We start from the raw sequence: 9,014 nt of genomic DNA on the forward strand, positions 1-9,014 counted from the left end.
TCTCCAGGGAGAGCATGGGCTGCATCAGCATTTGCTCTAGAGCTAGCTCTCCAGGGAGAGCATGGGCTGCATCAGCATTTGCTCTAGAGCTAGCTGTCCAGGAAGAGCATGGGCTGCGTCAGTATTTGCTCTAGAGCTAGCTCCAGGGAGAACATTGGCTGCATCTGTATTTGCTCTAGAGCTAGCTCTCCCCGTGGGCTGTATCAGCATTTGCTCTAGAGCTAGCTCTCCCCGTGGGCTGTGTCAGCATTTGCTCTAGAGCTAGCTCACCGGGGAGAACAGCCAGCGATGTTCATTTTATCTCTTAAATACTTCAAAAGCATTCGTTACCCGAAGACAGTAATTTTTAGGTAGAAAAGACGAAAGAAAAGAGCCAACGCTAAAAACAAAGTTTCTAACTTGGCTGATAACCATGACGCACAACGACAGTTTCAAGAGGCGCTTGTGTGGCATCCTTGCAGAGACTAGAATTCTGATTCAGTATCAGTAAAGTACATTTGGGAGCTTTTAGAACCATCACAGCTTTTGGCTTTCTAAACAGAATTTTACCGAGTTAAAAATTGTAATTGTTTTTAGCTGTAAAAGAATTATTCAAATTTTTAATCAGAGTTACTACAGTTAGACTTATAAAAGTTAAGTCTTTTTATTCAAGAGCTCAAATGCCTCCTGGAATCATGAACTATTTTAATAAACAGTTTTTTATGGTTATGGTCAAATGAATTAATAAGATTTTTTTGATAATGTGGGGGAAGTTAAAAGAATCACCTAAACACCAGACATGAAAGTTAATTGACTTGATTACAAAATAAAAACCTTTGCAGTTTTAAGTTATCTTAGGTTTAGTCTTTCTTAAATGGGACATGTTTCATAGAGAAAGGCTTTTCATAAATGTACATTCTAGCATTAACGGAGTTCACAGAGCTTGTCTCCTGTTGGTGACCCTCTGAGGAGCTGCGCATACACAGAGCAAGCTGTGACGTCAGTAGAGAAAGCTTTGACTTTTAGAGGTGGCTTTTATAGTTAATTGAAGTCACAATCTTGTGCATTATATCTGTACTCAGAAATGTACCTCCATGGCAGCCCTGAAATGGAGAAGTGTGGGACCTGAGGCAATGGGTATCAGTATCTGAAGCAATTAGACTTCTTTTTGAAGCAATTGAATAAATGTTTGTGGTTTTTGTAATTTAAATAAAATTATTAAATATTTAATGTAATACCAAAATAATTAATGTTCATTTATTTTAAAGTAATTCATCATAGTTCTTTTATTCAGATTTTATAGTGCTATTATACTTTATGTCTTTGTGTGAGATGGGTGTCAGGTGACCTTGCACTTACAGTCATGTGACTGTAAGCTCCCAAGTATTGAAATTACAGACGCGAGCCATCGCTCTGTCTGTATACTTTCAGACTAGCTTCGTCGTGTTCCTTCTGGAATCATTGGGTTTCACATACCAAATGAACTTTGACAATTTAATAGTGTACTTCTTCGTGTTTATAGAGGCATATTCCAAAGGGCAAGTATAGTTAAAAGTTGATAATTTTCCTACCAAAGGTAACGTTTGTTTATGGTGTCCATGGTAAGGGAGCCATGAAGCCACTGTTCAGGTAGCAATGCTGAAACTTACTACGCTTATTATTTCCTCAGTAAGTTGTGAGAATATTTGCAGGCCATAAAAGTTGCCTCACAGTCTCACTGCAGGCTAGCACTGCCCTGGACACATCACATGGACCTTCTTAACCTGGGCCAGCGTTGAGTTAGCTCCTCACATTCCTGTCAAGCGGTGCAGTGGATCTGTTACGAGGTTGGCGTGCTTGTGTGATAGCTCTAAGCTTGGTTGTCAGTTTGACTACCTCAGGAAGCAACTAAAACACAGGCTGCTGGGCACACCTGTGAGGGGTGTGAAGGGTTTTCAAAACAGGAAGACTCCCCTGAGTGTGGGTGACACCTAGTGGCAGTCAGATGAAAGGACATGGAAGGTGGAGACAGCTCTTCCCTCACTGTGGCTGAGAAGCTCATCTGGTCCTTGCCTGTGTCGGAACCTGCTTCTTCAGGATCCTCGCGGAGGCTGAAGACCAGCATTCAGGAATCCTCCAGGTCCCCAGGGCCAAACAGGGACTGCTGAGACATGCAGCTTCACGGATCAAATGACTTCTAGATTCGCAGCCTCCTGTACGAGGTGGCCATCATTTGCCCATCTGAAAAATGTCCTGTAAATCTCTTTTCAATACGTGGGGTTTTCTTGTCTGTTCTGTTCCTTGGAGAACCCTAACTGGTGCCCTGAGTCCTAGAACTGGCTCTGAGTCACTCTAACTGTGCCCTGAGTCCTAGAGCTAGCTCCCTGTCACACTAACTGGTCCCCTGAGTCCTAGAACTGGCTCCAGTCACACTTTTTGGTCAGTGACTTGCAGAGTGTTGAAAAACCCTTAGTGAAATGCTTTCTTTGGTTCCTCTTGACCAAGTCTCCGTGCTTGCTGCTTGGTTGCTCCCAGCCAGGCCTACTCTGATTTTATTGACTTGGGGTACTCTGTACCCTGACTTTAAGTATCACAACAGCTCCAGTTTGTCATACAACCCCTCAGTGTGAAGTCGGACAGGCCTCGCTGCTTGGTTGCTCCCAGCCAGGCCTACTCTGATTTTATTGACTTGGGGTACTCTGTACCCTGACTTTAAGAATCACAACAGCTCCAGTTTGTCATACAACCCCTCAGTGTGAAGTCGGACAGGCCTCCTGTGACGGCTCATAGATAGCCAACTTGGCAGGATCTAGAATCATCTTGAGGCACACTTCTAGGAAACCCTGTCGGGGGCTGTGTAGATTAGCCTAGCTTCTGGGCATGCCTGTGAGAGATCTTGATTCGTTAATTAGAAGTCAGAAGATCCACCCTGGATATGGCAACCCCTGCTATGAGGGGCTCTGAGGGAAAAGTGCTTGCTCTGTGCCTTCTTTCCTTCGCTTCTTGGTGAAATACTTGATGGCTGCTGCCCATCACCACCACCACCATCACCACCTCCTCTATCTTTCCTGACACCAGAACCTGCTTCCTCATCCTTCCAAGGCAGCATGAGGACCAGTGGCTCCGTGAGCACTCCTGGCCTCCTGTGCCATCCTGGGGCTTCAGACACCCCACGTCTTGACAGCAGCTACCTCATATTCAGTCTTGGAGAATAAAGAACCATTGTTGGGCTCCCCAGACCATACCAGATAAGTCAACCCCATAAATCCCCTTTACTGTGTTCGTCCTTCAGTTCTGCTGCTCTAGAGGTTACTGGCTGATGGACTCTTCAAACTTACTGTTCCTTTAAAAAAAAAAAAAGATGGATATCTAAAAGTTAACAAACCTCCACTGCCTTGTTTCAGCAGCCGCCAAAGGCAACTGTGTCTAACGCAGGCGTTGGTCTGCATGAACGGTGAGATGGGGCACTACAGAGCACTGTTGTGTCCTCAGTGTCCCTGTTCTCTGCCCCGTGTCGCCAGAACACAGGTACATAGGATACCTCTACTCCACAGGGCCTAGACAGATGTTACCTGTGGTGTCCTTGTCTCCACTTACATGAATTTATTCATTCAAGAAGTCTCCTCAATGTGGGAAACCCTAATGTGAAGTCAGTTTAAGTTCTTGTCACCAGAGAAATTTAGCGGCATGGCCTTTATTGTATCGTTCATCAGAGGGAATCAGCCAAACACCTTTGCAGACAATGCATTCAGAGCCAAGCACGAATGCCAGCCTTGGTCCTGACAGCTGCCAGACTCAAGATTCCCTGGACAGGACAATGTGTTTCAGTCTTACCTGACTCTGTCAATCAGTACAAATGAGATCACAGCATGGGCAATTGCTAGTTTCACTTACCATCAAATGCCTGACGGAAGAGGTGGGGACGACACGTAGATTTTAATCAAATTCACCTTCCCAAATTCTGTGAGAATGGGATGTTTCAGTGTTCATGATCTCCCCAGGCAGTGCAGCTCTTCGAAAGGAAATTCCCTATAAACAGAAAGAAGCATTTCTCTGATGACTAAGGATGTTGAGCATGTCCGTAAGTGTCTTTCAGCCATTTTAGATTCCTCTGTTGAGAGTTCTCTATTTAGGTCTGTACTCCATTTCTTAAATTGAGTTATTTGTTCTTTTGATGACCAATTTCTTGAGTTCTTTGTATATTTTGGAGATCAGACCTCTCTGTCTGATGTGAGGTTGGTGAAGGTCTTTTTCCATTCTGTAGGCTGTCGAAAAACTATTCTTAGGAAGAGGTGTAGATTGGGTTTCTGAAAATGATGCTTTTTTATTTTTATTATTTATTTATTTATTTATTTATTTTTGGTTTTTCGAGACAGGGTTTCGCTGTGGCTTTGGAGCCTGTCCTGGAACTAGCTCTGTAGACTAGGCTGGTCTCGAACTCACAGAGATCTGCCTGCCTCTGCCTCCCGAGTGCTGGGATAATGATGCTTTTTTTTAATGAATAGTAACTTACTGTACCTTTAAGATTAAATCAGTGACCACCCGACCCTAGTAACTCAAAGGCACAGGTTATCTTCGTCTTTAATGTTCTAGAGTGGGCATCATGACCTATGTGGCCGAGTCTCAGCACCCTAGGAGCTGGGTAGAAAGGAGGATACATGCAGCCGCCACGGTATAACCAGGCCCTGGTGGTTCACCAGAGCAGGACGCATTTGAGGGACACGGTAGGTGTGGGTTTTGCACAGTAAATGTGGGCAGGCAGTCTTCACATTATTGCTGTCTATCTTTTTGTCTTCTGCACTATATGGTCTGTGGTTAAATCTTGATAGAGCGTTGTCAGCACTCAGCCCCCTCTTCCTTGTTCAGGATTAATAAACTTTGTTGGAATAACTTTAGTTGTTGTATAGACAGACTGTTTTGAACCACAAATATGCCACAAGAGGAAAGTGTGTGTTCCAGCTTGGACATGTGCCATGCATGCGCTGAAATCACAGGCTAATTAGACAAGTAAAATCTATAAATCAATTTTACTTGTTCTTTGGAAACATACCTTTTAAAATTGGGGTAAATAGAATAAAGATTCAATGCAAATATTGCTTATGACAATTATTAAGCTGGTTTGGTTTCGGTGCTGAGTGATGACATGGAGACCAGTGGAATGGGATTTATCAACGCCAAAGAGAAACTCCTCAGGCAAGGCAGTGAGCTGCTCCCCCAAGTGCCCAGCCTCCAAAGGTGGCTCTCCTCACAGTAGGCCGCTGCTTCCCCCTTGTGGTGAAGGGTTAGCTGTCTCCTTGTGCCTGTGCTGGTTTCACTTTTCTTTCCCAACACTTCAGCAGTGGCAGGCATCGTCTTGGATAGTTCTGGAAATGGTGCAGTCTCTTGCACAGACTCTGGTGAAGGCAGTTTACTGTGGGCAGGCGGGTCTCTGACAAAACTATGAGAAGGGAGCAGGCACCAAATCACTCCCCGCGAGAAGGGGGTGCACAGACCATCTCAGGATGCTATGTAACAGATGTGAACCCCAACGGGGGGGGGGCAAACCTCCCCACTCTGGCTGTCTTGATGAGAACAGTGTTCTCCCTGATACCTCAGGTCCCAGACAGCAGCTTATAGTTGAATGTGGAATGTAGCTCTTCTCTGGTCTTCAATGGAAACACATCTCACACCTGCGGAGCACCGCTTTGGGGAGACACCAAGCTCTGCTGTGCTGTTATTGACAGAATTTTGAAATAGGTGCCACCACTGTCTCAGCGAGGAAATCTGAGGCCTTGGGGAATTGGCGTCTGGAAAAGCCTGGGGGTACTGAGATGCACACACTGACCTCCCCAGTTCCATTAGTCCATGGTCTCAGCCAACTCAGTGAGCTTGTAGTAGGGAGAGAGTGGAGGCCTGGGAGGGTGCTGGGAATGAGAAGTCAGTGCTAGAGGCAGAACAGACAGTTGGTGCTTGGCCTCTGCTTCATCTTGGGTTTACCTTAAAGATTGGCTGTGAAGAAATAAGAACCCGCTGTGTGGGTGGAACTTGTGCTAACGTGGCTCTCTTCCTTTCTCCTTGTAGAGAGTAGGAATCTTAGCCGGTGACCTCTTAGCCCCTTTCCCAACGCACTGCAAGGCCTTACTAACCCGGAAGCCATTATTTTACAACCAAAGAGAAACAGGGTCCGCTCTCCTGAGCAAGCTCCACCCTGTTCCTCCCTGTGTGCTGGGCCAGCCATGCTCACTGACATCACCTGGGGTCTCAGTAAAATCAAGAGTACAGCTGAGGCTGACAGTAACGAGTAACCCTGGCCTAGATGGGATGGCTCAGACCACAGGGACCTAGGATTTCAAACCTTCTCCTAAGAAGGACTTAAATGGTGCCTCCCCGTGAGCTCTCACTTGGCTCCTCAGCCTTGTGCACTGTCAGTACAGTGAGTGTACTGATGGGCTCAGGGGAAGCCCGTTTCACCTGCAGGAGAATGGGAGAGGAGATGCACTTTCAGGACGCCCACATTCCTGTTGTACCCCCACCAGGCTATTCAGCAGGGGTATATGCCATACCGCCATATTTTAGAGAACTGTCAGCATGATGGCATCTTAAAAAGAATGGGCTAACTAGATGACTTAGGTTAGTGATTTTATCCACAGAAAACTGTGTCATTAAAGAACGGGCTAACTAGATGACTTAGTTTAGTGATTTTATCCACAGAAAACTGTGTCATTAAAGAACGGGCTAACTAGATGACTTAGTTTAGTGATTTTATACACAGAAAACTGTGTCCACAGGCTGTCGTCTGTGTGAGCAGGGTCTGTGCACTGATAGCTGAGGTGGTGGCGCATTACAGTAAAGATGCTGAGCTATTGAGGAACTCTTTCACTGGTGTCCCTGTCCCTCCCTTGGCCCCTGACTGCTGCTCACACACTGTATTGTGGGGTTTGTTTCGTAAAACGTAGAGCTGATCAGTTTCTCGTTCTAATCAGAGCAAGATGGAAAGCAAGAGGCAAATGCCCATTGGCTGCTCTAGACTATTATTATTAACTGAAGATGCGTTACATCTGTTTATGCTGTGAAACATTTGTTTAATGATGCAAAGATGTACTGCATTCTTTTATGTTGCATCTATTTAACTCTGTGAAGCTGTGTTACGTTGCCTGCTTAAAACACCTTATTGATTGGTCTAATAAAGAGTTGGCCGGCCAGTAGCAAGGCAGAAGAAAGGATAGGCAGGTCTGGCAGACAGATCATAAAAAGAGAAAGAAACAAGAGAGATCAAGGAACAAGAAGAGAAGGGGCCAGCGGCCGAGCTACACGGTCAGCCATGGAGTAAGAGTGAAAGTAAGATTACACGTGTAGGAAAGGGAGAGCCCAGCGTCAAAGGGGAGGTAGGGTAAGTTAAGTTAAGAAAAGCTGGCTAGAAACAAGCCAAGCAAAGACCAGACATTTATAAGTAATAATAAGACTTCATGTGGATTTATTTGGGAGCTGGGTGGGGGCCCCCAAATGTGTAAAGAGCTCAAAGAGTGAAAAACAACCAATAACAATTGCCCCGTGGGTCTCCCAGAGCTGCTGGGTCTCTTCCCCAATCCTGCTCCTGGCAGTTTCCCAAGGCCCAGCACCCCAGTCCTGGTACTGACTCACTGGCATGCCTGGGTCACTCCAGCCAGAGGTCCAGCTGACAGGCGGGATGTAGGAGGTGCAGGGCACAGGTCATCAGAGAGCTGTGCAGCACCAGGGCATGGCCTGCTTCCAGGTGGGAAGTGGAGGGCTTCTTCACGAAGTGTCCTCAATGAGAGTTAGGAACTCCAGAGGCATCAGCCAGTGGCTGTATCTATCAGCTCACGGAGGCCTCTGTCCTCCCATCTTCTCTTCATTCTGACCCTCCCTGTCCAGCTCCACAGTGGCACCACCAGGTTAGTGATGCAAATCCCATATCTCAGAGCTCATATTTCTGTTTTTTTTCTATTGTTAAAAAAAAATCCATTTTGCGATGACCCAAACACTGTCATCTTCACTAAGAAGTTTAATCTAATTTCTTAACATTGTCAGACATACGACATTCACATCCAGCACAATCATTTCACCAGGTCTGACATTTTGCCTCACGTATATTAAGGCACAGATGCTTAGCAAGATCCTAAAAAGAGGTCAGAAAGAATTGTGGAGTCAGCTGCATGTAAGGCAGTGTTTGTAATGTCAGCTCTGGGTGTGATCCTAGAGAGAGTTTGAAATGGAAACATTTAGAGATTTTAGGGGTTAAAAAGAGGAGGAAAGTGAAGCAAAGAAAACGACATGTTTATATAAAAATTTAATTTCAAAAATGTTTTTTTCCAGCTTTATGACAGTTAACATCATGGTTAGAACTTGACCACAGGTAATGCTATTTTTCTTTGATTCATGTCTCTAATTTTCATATAAAAGTTAATAGAACATTGCATTTCACTCTAATATTGCACTATTATAGTGGAATGTATTCTGTATATTGGCCTATTTCTATGTTATTATTTATTAGGCTTACTCTCTATTCCTTTATGAAGACACAAGCTTGATGGGGTCACACAAAAAGCATTTCTTGTCTACAGTCTGCTTGCAAAAGGCTGGGTTCCACATCCCTTAGGAGCTCAGACTTCGCAGTGCTGCTGCCATTGCCAGGGGCCTTGTAAAGATCACAAGCCCCGGCTCCCTGAGAGACAGGTCAGCAGCACCCTCTACCCCTATCTCAGGGCCACACAGGCCACAGTCAGGCATTACAACAAAAGACCTTTATGATCAGAAATGTGCCGTTTGTCGGACAATAAAGACAGGGAGGCCTCGAGAGAACTCCATGCCAAGTGTGCTGGCATGTGCTTCCTTGCTTTGAATTTTAAAGTTGTTTTCCTCAGAGAGATTTGACCCCCATTTTGCCTTTAAGGCAGGGAAGGCAGACGCATGAAGTTCCATTTCATTAGAACAAAATGCACCGATAGCTGTGGTGCAGCAAGACCGGAGCCCACGCGCACGGCCCTCTTTGGCCCAGGGCACTGGGAGGAAGGTCAGGCAGGAGTGTCTCCAGACAGGTACTCTCAGGAGCCACCCCC

The sequence above is a fragment of the Microtus ochrogaster genome, unplaced genomic scaffold (genome assembly GCF_000317375.1).
Source record: "Microtus ochrogaster isolate Prairie Vole_2 unplaced genomic scaffold, MicOch1.0 UNK7, whole genome shotgun sequence".
Classification (NCBI taxonomy): Eukaryota; Metazoa; Chordata; class Mammalia; order Rodentia; family Cricetidae; genus Microtus; species Microtus ochrogaster.